This window comes from Macaca nemestrina, chromosome 1 (assembly GCF_043159975.1).
Source record: "Macaca nemestrina isolate mMacNem1 chromosome 1, mMacNem.hap1, whole genome shotgun sequence".
Classification (NCBI taxonomy): Eukaryota; Metazoa; Chordata; class Mammalia; order Primates; family Cercopithecidae; genus Macaca; species Macaca nemestrina.
Genome location: NC_092125.1, coordinates 50674021 through 50689118, shown reverse-complemented (window position 1 = coordinate 50689118; position 15098 = coordinate 50674021). Strand labels below are relative to the sequence as shown.

Here is a 15098-nt window from a genome sequence, read left to right as displayed (position 1 = left end):
TTTTCACCATAGCTTCATCTAGAGAATATCACCATAGAATCAAATATTATTTTATTATCTTCAAAGGTTCTAAAGACAGGTCTGCACAGATAGCTTCCTTTCATCCTAACATAGTTAGTTCTTTTTATAGAAACAATGTACGTCAACACGGAGCATAGGCGGAGGACCGCCTATGTTTCTGTTACAGTCAGAGCACTGCACACCTCCTTAGTTTCTTGTGAAAGCAGTTTTTTACTTCTCATAATATAGAAATTTTCATCAGAAACATCTCCTCAGTGCTGTCTGAAGTTGTTCTTCAGTCTTCTGATATATTTTGAAGGCTGTTTGCTTGTAGCTACTTGAAATTAAATGTCTTTAATGCATTGTCTATTATTTTGCTTGATGAATCTTCTGGATATTTCTTGTAATGTCAGGTTCAACTTGTTCTAAATGTTCAGGTCACTCTTTGCTAAGTCTTTTTCTAAAAGAATATATTTTCTAAGTCCAAGCAAAGAGTTGGAGATTTTCAGCTCTTTTTTAATGCTTTCCGGTTTTTCCATTTCCGATAGTTTGTTTTGGAGCATGGATTCCATTAAAGTTAATTCAAGGCCTTCAAATTCTTTTTGAAAAAGGTTAAATGTGTAAAAAATTTGAAAGTCTTTCCTCTAGAAGAACAGAAACATCAGTGCCTAGTTCTATGTCTTTAGTTGTATAAGATAGGCCTTTAATTATTAAAAATCTGATCATGACTATAAATAACACCATCTTCCACAGCAATCCATGGGTATCGGGATCTGGTTGAAAGTCCTCTGGCAGGGCTGCCGCTGGCTGGCACAGTGTCCCCTAGAACCAGTGCAACACTGAACATCATGGCCATGATCAGTCTCTCTGTGATCCCCTAGGCTGTTGTGAGGCACTTCAGTTTGTTAGGTCTCATAGACCATCATAGAGCACCGGAGAGTATTCGGCTGGAACCAAATCAGTGCCTGGTAGACTTCAGTGGAGGTGAGAGAGAAGGAATAAATACAGTAAATTACTGGCTAATTCTCCTCCTTCTCTCTCTATTTTTTTTAAAGAGACAGGGTCTTGCTCTGTTGCCCAGGCTGGAGTGCAATGGCTATTCACAAGTACCATCATAGAATACTATGACCTCAGACTGGGTTCAGACAATCCTCCCACCTCAGCCTCCTGAGTAGCTAGGAGGAGGTTTGCACCCCTGCACCTGGCTTCTCCTTCTCTTAAATAAACTTATCATTTTGTGGCCCTGGATCTTTTAGCCACAGAGCACCAAAAACTTCTTATTCTCAGAGCCTCTTCATGTCTGGCTGGCCTTGACTATTCACAGAGAGGGCAGAACACAAGTGGGGAAAAGATTATGAAGGACCCTACAAAGGGTTTCAACTTACTTCACCAATTATACCTTGAAAAACAAAGGAAGAAATAAGTTGGAATTTTAGAAAGTTTTCACAACTGAAGCCTGTACTGTAGTTATGAGCTAGGAAAACTCAATTTTCTCAAACTCTTTTTGCATGTGGTAAAATGTTTGATGATGCAGAAGCCCTTCAAGATACTTCTTTTCAGAATGATAATCTTTGAGGGTATCAGATGCTGATGCAGCTTTCCTCACAGGGACTGATCCCTAGGCAGTGGGGGACCCAGGCTTTGTTCAACTGAATTTAACAACTCAGTCTTGGCCAGGCTTGGTGACTCACACCTGCATCCCAGTACTTTGGAAGGCCAAGGTGGGAGGCTCACTTGAGCCCAGGAGTTCTAGATTAGACTGGGCAACATAGCAAGACCCTGTCTCTACAAACGAACAAATGAAACTTAGCTGGGCACAGTGGTGTTTTCCCACGGTACTAGCTATTCTGAGGCTGAGGTGCAAGGATTGCTTGAGCCCAGGGGTTTGAGACTGCAGTGAACTCTGATTGTGCCACTGCACTTTAGCCTGGGCAACAGTGAGACCCTGTCTCTGAAAGTCACTTTATCAGGCCATTCTTACGTTGCTATAAATAATTACCTGAGACTAGGGTAATTTATAAGAGGTTTAATTGGCTCATGGTTCTGCAGGCTGTACAGGAAGCATAGCACTGCGACTGCTTATGGGGATGCCTTGGGAACTTTTACTTATGGCGAAAGGCAAAGTGGGAGCTTGCATGTCACGTGGTCAAAGCAGGACCAAGAGGGAGAGGGAAGGAGGGGAGGTGCCACACACTTTTAAATGATTGCATCTTGTAAGAACTAAGTCACTATGGTGAGGACAGCACCAAGCCGTGAGGGATCTGCCCCCATGATCGAAATACCTTCCACCAGGCCCTGCCTCCAACACTGGGGATTATATCGCAACAGGTGATTTGGAGGGCACATCCGAACTATATCACACACACCATCCCATTGACAACAAATTGGTAGGAATTTTAAAAATTCTACTTATTTCTTCCTTCTTCTTCTTTTTTTTTTTTTTTCTTGGAGACAGTATCTGTCTCTGTCACCCAGGCTGGAGTGCAGTGGCATGATCATGGCTCACTTCAGCCTCGACCTCCTATGGTCAGGTGATCCTCCCTCCTCAGCCTCCTGAGCATCTGTGACCATAGGTGTAAGTCACCACACCTGACTAAGTTTTTTGAGTTTTAGTAGAGACAAGGTCTTGCTATGTCACCCAGGCTAGTCTTGAACTCCTGAGCTCAAGGGTCCTCCTGCCTCAGTCTCCGAAAGTGCTGGGATTACAGATAGGAGCCACTGTGCCCAGCTCTTCCTTCATTTTAAAAGGTAAAATTGGTGAAGTAAGTTGCAACCCTTTGTGGGGCCCACTGGTTTTGGCAGGGCCAGGCTGGGCTGGGATGAATGGCTCTGTAGGTCTGTCTGAGCTCCCTCATGTGTGCTGAGGTCAGCTGATATGGGCAAGTGCAGCTCCAGCCTTGGCTCTGGCCCACATATTTCTTACCCTTGTTTTATAACCTGTGTTACAAGCCCGGTCTTTTCTGCCCATGGTAACGGCAGAGGCACAAAAGAGCCATTGGGGAGCAGTTATCCAATCTACATTTTCAAAAGTTCACCCTGACTATGAGATGTCAGAATCTCATTTGATTGCCTTTTCATGAAGTCATGATCCTCAGGGAGCCTGTAGGTTTTCTGGAAGTAGGATATAGAATAGGAGCTGATATAGTCACCCATTTCTTCTGTTTATGTGGCTCACTTCACCAGTCACTGTCAAGAAAAGCTGGGATATTTGAGCTGACAGAGATGAGATCACAATAAACACCAACCCAGAGATGGCTACACATGTATTCTGAAATGACTACACTCTGTTGACCAGGTGAGGAGTGGCCCTCCACAGCACATACTGTCCTATGGGCAGAGCGACAACTTAGGTATCCAAGATGCTGATGCAGCAAGGCCTAGTGCTGAGTAACTGCAGGATTCCAGGGAGCTCTTCATAGCTATAGGCCTCAGTTTCTTCTTTAAAGAGGAGGAAATATGTGAATAGAATCTATATCCTGAATCAGTGGGGTTCAAGCTGGTGTGAATACTTCATCTTGAAAGGGCTGAGATACTTTTTCTAGTACGTTTAATTTTTAAATTTTTTTTAATTGATTGTAGAGTTTTCCTGAAAGAATAAATCAACACTGATACCAAGAGAGCAAGGAATGATGGACCAAGTCTTTCCAAAACCTATTACCTTGCCAAAAGGTGGTAAGTCATTACTTCTTGTCCTGAAATACCAGCAGCAAGTAAGAGCTCCAGAATTTCAGCCAACATGACGTGTTGTTTTTTATATTCCCATTTCCATATCTGAGGTGCACAGCTCCTGGCTGTCCTGCCTCTTGGGGAACACCATGATTCCTTCCTGGGCTGGCAGATGACTGATAAAACATAAAGAATGTCTGGAGGAAGTTGTCTATGCTTTGTGAAGCCCCTTTTTAATTTATTTACTTTTTCTTATTTTTTCATTTTTTAATAACTTGTTTTTCCCACATGCCTTCTATCCTTCTGATCCACCCATTTTTTTAATACAAAAAATTAAGTATTTAGGGTTTCTTTTTGCCATGTAGCACATAAACAGACCTCCTTAATAGACTGCTTTTTGGTTTGAAAGAGAGAAGCAGTCAAGAACACAGGTTCTTGAAAATAAGGAAGTGTGTTTGTGAGCATATGTGTTTTGGGGGAGGGTAGAGAGTAGGGTTAAGTGATGATGGTTATGAGAATTTAAAGGCTTAGCAGAGCTGTGAGTTTAAGGTGGTCAGGAAAATTTTCTCCGTAGGTCTTTTATGTCCAAATCAGGGAATGTTTGTAGAAATATCAGATTTTCTTTCTATTTGGGAAGAGGTTGTCTCCCTTCAATCTTCCATCTCCAAGAAAAAAAAAAAAAAAGAAGAAGAAGGTACAAATAAGTGGAATTTTAAAAATTCCTACAATTTGTTGTCAATGAGATGACGTGTGTGATAGTTTGGCTATTATGTTGAGATGTAATCTTATTTGTCCCTCAGCTGTTGAAGTTCCTTAGATGTCTTCTCTTTTCGTTCTGCAGATTTACTCTCTCTCTCAGATTTACTATCCATTCCCATAAATTCACGTGTGATCTGTATACTGAAGAATCCTTGTGCTGATCTCTGCTCATCTCAGACCCTTACAGCTCATTGTCCTAACTGATTCACTTAGATGACAAAAAGGCAGTTCAAAAGAAAAACCCCACAGCATTTAGCATTTCCTATCTTTGCCATTATATCTATTTCTTTGCCTTTGTTCTCTATCTCAGTGAATGGTACCATACCTGAGGCAAAACACGGGAGGGAGAGAGTAGTCACCTTTGAGTCCTAGCCTCTCCTAATCCCATATTGAATCTATCCTGCTTATTTCTGCCCATTATACAAATTTACAACTTTGTAAAAAAAAGTTTTATTTCTTTTTACAATTTTTTTTTCAATTAAAAAAATATTTTTTGAGACAGAGTCTCCTTCTGTCACCCAGGCTGGAGTGCAGTGGCACAGTCACTGCTCACTGCAGTCCTGGGCTCAAGCCATCCTCCCACCTCAGCCTGTGGAGTAGCCGAGACTTCAGGTGCATGCCACCACACCTGGGTAATTAAAAAAAAATTTTTTTTAGAGATGGGGTCTCACTGTGTTGTCCAGGCTGAATTTTACTCTTAAATATGAACTTCTCCTCTCCACTACCATTTCCACTTTTCTAATTCTCTCCTTATCTCTCTTATGAACTGAAGCAAGACTTCTTATCTTTGTCTGTTTTTTTTCTAAATTATATATTTTTCAGTCAGCATGATTTTACTAAAACACTTATCTGATTATTGTTCCTTTTCTGCTTAAAACTACTAATGACTTTTCATTGCCCTTAAGTTCTAAATTCCTTAATTTGAATTACAAAAGTCTTTGTATCTGGCTCCTGAATGCCTTCCCAGCCTCATCTTTTAGTGCCTCTGCCTTGCTCTCTATGCTATTATCCTATTAAATTGTTTTAGTTCCTTCTACATGCCATGCTTCCTTGTTCCTCTGTCTTGGATCTTTTCCTTATTCATCCCGTTCTTCATCTGACTAACTTGTATATTATTCATACTCCTTCAGATATTGCTTAAATAAACTTCCTCTCCTGGAGACTTTTCCTCCCTCCACTAACACATCTGAGTGAGATGCCTCTCCTACATGTTCTCACAGCACCTATCATTTCTCACACCAACTATTAATTTACTTACCGTAATGAATTGCAATTACCTAGTGTCTTGTCAGTACCTCTGACTAGACTGTAGTTATTGTGTTTATTTTTGTATGTTGGCACATATATAGAGGATACTCAGCCATTGCTGAGGGAATGGATGGATGACAGTGTTACAAACTCAGGTTCAGTTGCTCACTGCTTGCAGAGTCCAATTAACAAGAGGGACGTCTGGTATAAAGAAGGTCACTTTTTATTCCAGAGCTAGCTCAGGGAAGAAGTACAGGCTTCCTGCCTTAAGGGTACTACTTTGCCTTTGAAGCAGAAAGTGGGTGCTTTTAAAGGGGGTCTATCATGAATGGCACACAGCAGTAGTAGTAAACAGGTGGGGACTCCATGTGCCAGCTTGGTGCCTTATCTACTGGGCAGTCAAGTTGCTGTCTTCATGGGCAGAAATAGGTTGTAAAGTGGCCACAAACTCTCCAGGTGAGAGTTTTGTAGCAGGACTTTGGGGTGTAAATAGACTATTATCTCTCGAGGCAACCTTCCTACTGGTGGGTGAGAGTTCTGTTCTGGAGCTTCCAAGCACATAGTTAGATCAACTTGCCCTGTAGGGAGTGTCTGGTGAAGGGAAGGTAAAAGGTTATCCTTGCATTTCTAAAAGGCTAAATGGAAAGTGGGAGATAGGGAGAAATGGAGAAAAGAGAAAATAGTTAAAAAATAGTAACTGTTTCTTTTTTTCTTAGAAAAATTAGGATACTTGGTTACGGAAGTATGAATGCATGATTAGTTTTCCAGGGAGTCTGCTCTCTGTATCAGTGTTACTTGGTTCAGAGGTTCATATGTTCATGATTTCTATAATTAAATTCTGTTTGTAACTTTATAAGGTTTCCATATTAACATTGAATTTTGCATTGCTTACAAATTAATTTTCTATTTTTTCCTATTAGTTTTTTTCCGTTTGCAATTTAAGGCAGAACTTTTTTTAAAAAAGTATGGTTCTTACCTGTTGTAAATGGAACACTTTGCAAAACTACTTAACGGAGATTCAAATCAAGGGGAAAATTGACAAGGCAGTGATATACAGGCTACTCATTTAAGCATTATTAACAGGTATATGATCTCATCTTTCCTCTAGTAAGAACATTTAAAAATACTCCACAGGATTAAAAAATCAGATGACATTATTATTTATTTTCATTTTATGATCTTTTGTAATATATATTTGAATAAAGCTATACATCTTAATTAATTTAATAATTAATAAAATCTAATATAAAAGTAGCTTATTTCTGAGACTTTTAAAGAATTTCCATTTTCAACCATTATATAATAGGTTAGTTATCTCTTTGTATCTTCTGTCAGGCAAATGGACTGAGGCCTAACACAATACAGACTTTAGAGGACAGAACATTCCCTAATGGTTTTAAATCTTTCATAATTATAGAAAACAACTTTCTTCATACTTTTACTATACTTAAGCTCTGAATTTCTGTACTTATAATAATGCACTATTGCATTATTTGGATTCAAATGTTGAAATCTATCATAGCAGTTATATAATACGCAAAATTATCAGTTTAGACAATGTACCGAGGTTCAAGAAGAGGAAAACAAATAGGAAAACCTTAACAGTAGAGTCAGTGATAAGGACTCCAAAAGAAAAACACATTGTGGATTTCTGCTTTTAGGTTTTTATCTGGAGCTTATGTACTTACCTCTCCTCCTCTGCCTCCCCCTCTTACAGTCCATTGAAATCATAAAAATTGTAAAAAAAAGAAAACTGCTCTAGGACTACTGGGAAAGACAGAAAAGGGTAACTTTATACCATTGACATATAAGAAATGTAAAACTTCTGGAGTGTGTGAAACACAGGGAACCACACTGAAACCAAACTAATCAGACTTGTATAGCAGGTAAGTAGGGAGCCTCTTCAGAAGCAAGTAAGTGGGTAATGTCTTTAACTTACCCTGAAAGAGTTTTCATTTTGGAGCAACAGAGGTTTAAACGGGGATGTACTGAGGGCAAGAGGTGAGGGTTAAATTATATTATTTTGGAAACTTTACTAGTGACCCATATCATATATTTCCTTAGGTATTACTTTATATGGATAGTGTACTAAATAAAGAACTAATAAGTTGAGGAGAAAATAAAATAAAAATAAAACTCAAAGGCTATTTAGAAATTATTAAAAGTGAAATAATCATATATGAAAATCTATGGGATGTGTTCAAAGATATACACAGAAAATAATCCAAGTCTTAAGTTAATTTCATAATAGAGCAGAAAGATTGAAAATAAATGAACTAATCCATGCTGGTCACTAATCCGTGGTTTTGAGGAGTGCTGTATTAAGAAGGGTTCTAAAGATGAGTCTGTGCTGACCACTGAGTGCGGCTGTTAGAGAGTAGAGAAAACAGCGTTCAGTGGATTTTGTTAGATGCACTGTATAAAGCCATTAAGAACCAGATAATTTTTTAAATTTTTAAATTATTTTTAAATTTTGCTTTAAGTTCTGGGATACGTGTGCACAATGTGCAGGTTTGTTACATAGGTATACATGCACCTATCAACCCATCATCTAGGTTTTAAGCCCCACATGCATTAGGTATTTGTCCTAATGCTTTCCCTCCCCTTGTCTCCCAACCCCCTGACAGGCCCTAGTGTGTGTTGTTCCCTTCCCTGTGTCATTGTTCAACTCCCACTTCTGAGTGACAACAGGTGGTGTTTGGTTTTCTGTTCCTGTGTGAGTTTGCTGAGAATGATGGCTTCCAGCTTCATCCATGTCCCTTCAAAGGACATGAACTCACCCTTTGTTATGGCTGCATAGTATTCCATAGTGTATATGTGCTATATTTTCTTTATCCAGTCTATCATTGATGGACATTTGGGTTGGTTCCAAGTCTTTGCTATTGTAAATAGTGCTGCAATAAACATATGTGTGCATGTGTCTTTATAGTAGGGTGACTTGTAATTCTTTGGGTATATAACCAGTAATAGGATTGCTGGGTCAAATGGATTTCTAAGAACCAGATAATTCTTATATTGCTCCAAAGCTCAGAGTGAGAGGAGGTTTCCCAATTATTTTTTGAAGCAAGCATAATTCTGATACCCAAATCTGAGGAAGAAAGCATTCAAAAGAAAACTAAAGGGCAGGCATGGTGGCTCATGCTTATGAACTCAGCACTTTGGGAGGCTGAGGCAGGAGGATCACTTGTGGTCAGGAGTTTGAGATCAGCCTGGCCAATATGGTGAAACCCCATCTCTACCAAAAATACAAAAATTATATGGGCATGGCAGCATGCACCTATAGTCCTAGACACTTGGAAGGCTGAGGTGGGAGAATCGCTTGAACCCAGGAGGCAGAGGTTGCAGTGAGCAGAGATTGTGCCACTGCCCTCTAGTCCAGCCTGGGTGACAGAGTGAGAACCTGTCTCAAAAAAAAAAAAAAAAAAAAAAAGAAAGAAAGAAAAACTAAAGATAAATTTGTAGAGACCTCAAATAAAATATGTTCAAGTAGGTTTCACCAGTAAACATAGTAAAATAAGCAGAAACATTGTTTACAGTGAAAAATAAAATTCACCTACAAGTGATAAAAGAAGCTCCTTTCAATTTCTGTTAATCTTAAATTAAATAAATTGTATTACAATTCACAGACAAGGTGGTGAATAATATCCATTCAGCTTTGTCCGGAACAGCACAGATGATAGTGACGTCGTGGAATTCACCTTTGTGGCTATTTAGTGACCCGTTATCACGTGGGCTGTGAGAAATCAGACTGCTAGTCTAGATTAGCATCTAGACTGAAAGTCTGAGAATAGGTGAAAGCCGAAGTAGGATGCCCAGTACCTGATTTTTGATATGAAACTCTCCTTTGTCTCTTATGTTTTGAGTTGGTTATCTGAATGCCTGTCTTATTTGCCTTTGCTTTCAAGAGATAAGAACTATAATGATTCACCTTTGTTTCCATCTAGGACAGACTTTTCCATAGAGCAGGTGCTAAGAAAACACTTAATTGAATTTAATTAAAGAGACATTGGTATAGTAGGAAGTTCACTGGTCTTGGAGATAGCAATTTGGTTTCAAGGCCAGGCTTTGGTCAGGATGCTTCCTTTCCAGCTCAACTAGGACTTCCTCTCTGGGGGGCCTCCTTGCCACCCACTCTACCCTGCATTCTGAATGAGCTAATTCTGTGTTTTCCCACAAACGTGTTCTTCCCTTTCTGGGGCACTTAGCACTTTCCTGTGTCTCCTCTGTGAGACAGTGAGTGTGCTCGGTTCAAACTCTATCCTCTGAATCCTGTGTTTGCAGAGATTGGTACCCCCCATAGTGCTAAAAAATGTGTTATGTGAATAAATGGTTTAGCTTCTCTGTGCTTAAGTTTTTCCCATCTAAAAATAACAATGTTAATAATACATAATATTGGGATTTCCAAGAACCTCCCTTAGAAAAAAGGCTACCCCCTTTCATAAGAACAGCAGTTGTTTGTTATTGAATACTTATTAGATGTTCACTGACCAGACACTTCACATATATTATCATTATGTCCTATCATTGTGCCACAAAGAGATAGGTGCTATTGTTCCCATTTTATAGGTGTTTGGGGAGGTGAAACCACTGCCCCAAATCAATAGCAAGCAAGGCAGTGGCAGAGGTGGGATTTGAATTCCAAGTCTGTAATTTTTCTACAATAGAATTTAGTCACATGCGTTTAATATTTCCATAGGAAGCTCCTCTTGGGTTGCCATCAACAGGTCTCCTCATGGCTATCCTGGCTGTGCCACGATGGTCTCCAAAAGTCTGGCCCTGAAAGTTAAGCTACTGAGATCCAGTCCCTAATGTATTACTGAGTACATGGTAAGTGTCTGCTCAATATGTAATTGTTGAACAAAATACTGAATTAGTGAATGAAAAGCTTATAGATGATACTAGTAACTTATGAAATAAACCAAGAGACTCTTCATGTATGTGTGACTGAAGAGTTTTTAAGCACAACTAACCTGGGCAACATGAAGAAACCCTCTCTCTCCAAAAATACAAAAATTTGCTAGGCGTGGTGGTGTGTGCCTGTAGTCCCAGCTACTCAGGGGGCTGAGGTGGGAGGTTCATTTAAGCCTATGAGGTCGAGGCCGCAGTGAGCTGCCATAGGACTTCAGCCTGGGTGACAGAGCGAGACCCTGTCTCCAAACAAACAAAAACATGCTCACAACTTTAGCTGACATACAAATATTCCTAGAAAGGTAAAACTGGAATTGGATTCTCATTTAGTAGTGAAAAATGTGAAATAAGGGATTGATTAGTTAACTAGGGATCTTATTAAAAATGAACACTTCTACATTCCATTTACAGGGTTTGTTATATTTAAACCCTCCATTTGTAAATGTGATATACAATGCTTTGTGAATTGTAAATTGCTAATAATACACTTAATATATTATTAAGGAATTGTTTTCTTTTAAGTGAAAGTTGAAGAAAGTGTCCTTTGGGATTTGTTGAAACTCAAGGAAGAGAACAGTTTTGAGACTCAGGAAGATCTAAAAAGAAAAGGGCTCTTTTATGCAGGGAAAATAATGTTTTCTGTTTTTTATTTTTTTTCTTGTCAGTGGCTCCTTAGAAACAAATCTGGTTGACTAAGCTTTAACAAATAGATTCAACCGGAGTATTTGGCTATTTCAGGGTAGCGACATCCTTAGATTTCCTTAGGTGAGAGTGGCGCATTGTCACGACGCACACGAGGTCTGAAAGGACAGCCAGGAAATTCTGAGCAAGCCGGCAGCGTTCAGGATGAGCAGCAGCTCTGGGGAGCCTGGGCTGATTCTAGTTGCCTGTCAGACTTGTGACTCAGCAGCTCTTTGCTTCCCTCGGTTGATTTCTTCCTGTTCCATCACCAGTTCGTTACTCCTTTCTTCTCTCCTTGTTTCTGCCAGTGGCTTCTGCTTATTGCCATTTATTTTAAAAAATAAGAAACCATTAGAGGCTTACTGTGTGCCAAACAAAATCTCATTTTTATTCTCACAGGGTACAGGGTGTCTTTCTTTTCTGACCATTCATTACCTTAGTCCCCACAATGAGTGTGCAGGGAGCCCCAAAGCCATCACAATAAGAAAATATTCATGAATGAACAGAAAACGATATATTTCCCACCCAAAAGCTCCTCCTCATTTATTATTAGTCTTGGTGATTAACAACCACTCATATACAATGTAAATGTAATTCAAAGCATAATTGTAAAATTTGCAAAAGATGTAGAATTTAATGAAGTTGTCAACAGAAAAGCCATTGGTAAGTGAGAATTTGGGAGTGTGGCCAGTTAACAATTGGAGAAGATAAAATTGACATGGATCACAACATAACAAACATGCTAAAAAAGAAAGATTTGAGTAATAAAGTCTTGGAATAATTTTAGAAGTCTTGAAATATGTTTTTAAAAATGTGAAATGCAACGTGAACTGTATTATCCTAGCATTTTATTTTGTCCTCCTAACTCCATGACTTGGCACTTTGTTCATTCTAATACTTGGTATATACTGAAAGCTATAATAAAAATATTAGTAATATTTTAAGATACTTATTTTTATAATTCTATTTTTAAGATAAAGTCATAATCATACTTTTGACCATTTGCTCAAAATTTTTGGACTCTGTTTTAGTGGATTTATTTTAGGTGCCAAACAATTATCCATTGCCCTTTTTAAATGACAACCTCCTATACTATTATTTTTCTAATTTTACAGGTGAGGAAAATGAAGTCCAGAGAGGTTCACTCACTTGCTTTAAGGTTTTTTGTTGGTCACTGAGAGAACTGGGATTAGAATGTGGGCACTAAGATTTCACATACCACATTCTTAAATACCATGTTAAACTGTCCTTGTGCCCTATCAATTCCCTTTTTATATCTCAAATTCAAATTTTCAGGAAGTTTCTTTTAGGCTGACTCATCACTATTTGGCTTAGAGTACCCCAGTTCGACACAGCTCTGGTTCCAGAACATTCTTATGCTGCTGTCAGTTTCCAAATAGCTCTTCTGAAGTTAAGGCCCAAATCTCTGGTTCAATCAGTTGCCCCTAACTTAGTGGCAAGGTTACATAATGCATGGCTACTTACTCTCAAGGAATTGTCTTTAATCATTTGGAAAGATACTTTGGTTGTGGCACTCATTTTACATCTTCTCAAAAAAAGGGACAAATAATACACAGGCTCTTGGCATGGCTATTTAATATCTACATTTTTTGAATATGCTATCTAAATGGAAGATTTGCTCATAGCTTTACCTTTTTTGTTGGTAACTCAGAGAACTGGAATAAGAATGTTGGCACTAAGACTTCACAGGAATGAGTATAAACAGAAGACATCATTATTCTACCCACTGTTCGACACAGTCTGTCTCTCACTCTCAAGGACTATGTTAATTGTGCTACTTGAAAACTGATTTTTCTATTTTGCTCTTCTGAAATACATTTTAGAAATCTTTGGTGTGTTCAGTATTATATGATTGAATGTAGGCATTAACATAGGCCAGACTTTTATCTTTTTCGGGTCCCCAACCTTTTTATGAAATAAGAATTAGGCTTTTGGTGATTTTTGAGTGATATATGTTCATGGGTTTAGAGAAACATGAATAGCTACTTGGAGCCCTTAGAAACTGAAAGTCATCTAAGACTTGTAAACGATAAAAGCTGTGACAAATTATTAATAGGCCCAAATAATCTCTTTAGCTTTCACTCTAAAGTCCTGCTAATAACACCTTACTTTTATATAGGATATTACGACTTGAGAATTTTCTTACATTTATTATCTCATTCATGGTCACAAAGCTATATGGTGTAGAAAAGGGAAATGGCATTACTCTGTTTTTATGGTGAGGATACTGAGGTTGTTCTGATGTCTAGCAGTGACAGTCCAACACTAGAATAATTCCCTCAATTCCTGATTCAGTGCTTTTTCCACTCCCCATAATAAAGGAGAATAAGACGATAATGAAGAAAAGAAGAAAGATACCTAATAATTGTTAAATACCAACCATGTGCTTAATACACTATTTAAGAAAGTTAATTTTCAATTATTTTGCATATTATAGTTGCAGAATACATGCTTTAAATTCTTTTCTCTGAATCAGCAAGATCAATATCATATCTACTTTGTAAGTGAAGAAATTGTAGAATATTAAACAATGTAGACACATTAGGAAAATCAGTTGGGAAATTAATTAGAATTTATGTGTTTATTAATTTTTAATTATTAATTTAAAAATTTTAAATAATTTAAAAATTATTAATTTAGTTATGTGTTTATCATCAGGTAATTATTAAAATAATTAACAACAGGGGATTTACCCAGACTAATTAGCTGTGTCTTTTACCCAGGGCAGCTGTTAGAATCTTGTCAGGTTTTCTCATCTTGCTTCAGCAATCGGTTTTATTTTAATTTTTTCTTCGTTAAAATTGGCTTATTAATTATGGTAAATCACATAGGTCAGAACAGTTTTTACACTGCTCTTATTGGGAAAAATAATACTTTGTCCTAAGCATTTAATAGTAATACTTTTTAAAAAGTTAAAAACAAAACAAAATAACACCAGCTGGAGAAGACTGACCCTTGGGGTGATTGGTAGCTTATCACACACTAATTGCATCTTATGTTCAAAATCACTGGCATGCAGTATATTACATTTAATCATAGTTCAGGCTCCAGGACTTTTTTTTTGTGGGGTGCTACGGAGAGAACAATAATAAAAAAACTGTGAGTCTCTGCATTTCTGACTCATGCTCTTTATTTTTCTTTACATGCATGTATTCAGAAAAGAGTGGTTTCTGTAGAATGGTTGATTATGGTAATAATTATAACTCATAGTTTTATTATGGGCAATTATTTGAGGTGGAAAATTCCTGAAATTTGGACTAATGTTGTCCTGTTACCCATGTCATATTGAAACCGAGTTTATTGACTGAAAAATTTAGCTTATGAACCCCTTTTAACAAGCTCCTGAAATAAATCAAGGCTTTTCTTAGACACATGTCCTTGCTATGAGTGCTTATTGGAATGACATTTTTGTGACTCTTGGCACATTAAACTTTCTGATTTTCCTGACTGGTCATTTGAGGACAAATTAAGAAAACATTGAGGATAAAGAAAAAAATGACTCTGAAGGCAGTTGTATTTAATTCTAAGATATAAAGAAAGGCTGTGGAAATATCATGTCTGAATTTAAAACAGAAATTACTTGAGACTTTCTGAGACTGACTGACAGGCAGAGAGTTTGCTTGGGATTGAAGTAGCCATTTTGTCAAGGAGAACACATGCAACCAAACATTTCATTCCACGGAATAGGACTCAAACATGGCTCACCTGTGTTAATATCTTATACATAGTATTTCATTGATCATTTATTTTATCAAAATATTAAGTTTTGGTCGTATACGTGATTTATTTAACTTTATATAGCTAAATCCTCCTAA

At 37.9% G+C, this 15098-nt stretch overlaps 1 long non-coding RNA gene across 3 annotated transcripts in view; it reads left to right on the top strand.

Annotated features, from left to right (window-relative positions):
• The first annotated feature begins 7407 nt into the window (after nt 1-7407).
• The window catches only part of LOC105484626 (uncharacterized), a 540758-nt gene continuing 533067 nt past the window's right edge, over nt 7408-15098 (top strand). For all 3 annotated transcript variants that reach the window (XR_011612173.1, XR_011612172.1, XR_011612174.1), the window contains exons 1-2: nt 7408-7559; nt 10370-10500. This is a non-coding gene — a long non-coding RNA (uncharacterized lncRNA). The remainder of the gene's footprint in view (nt 7560-10369; nt 10501-15098) is intronic.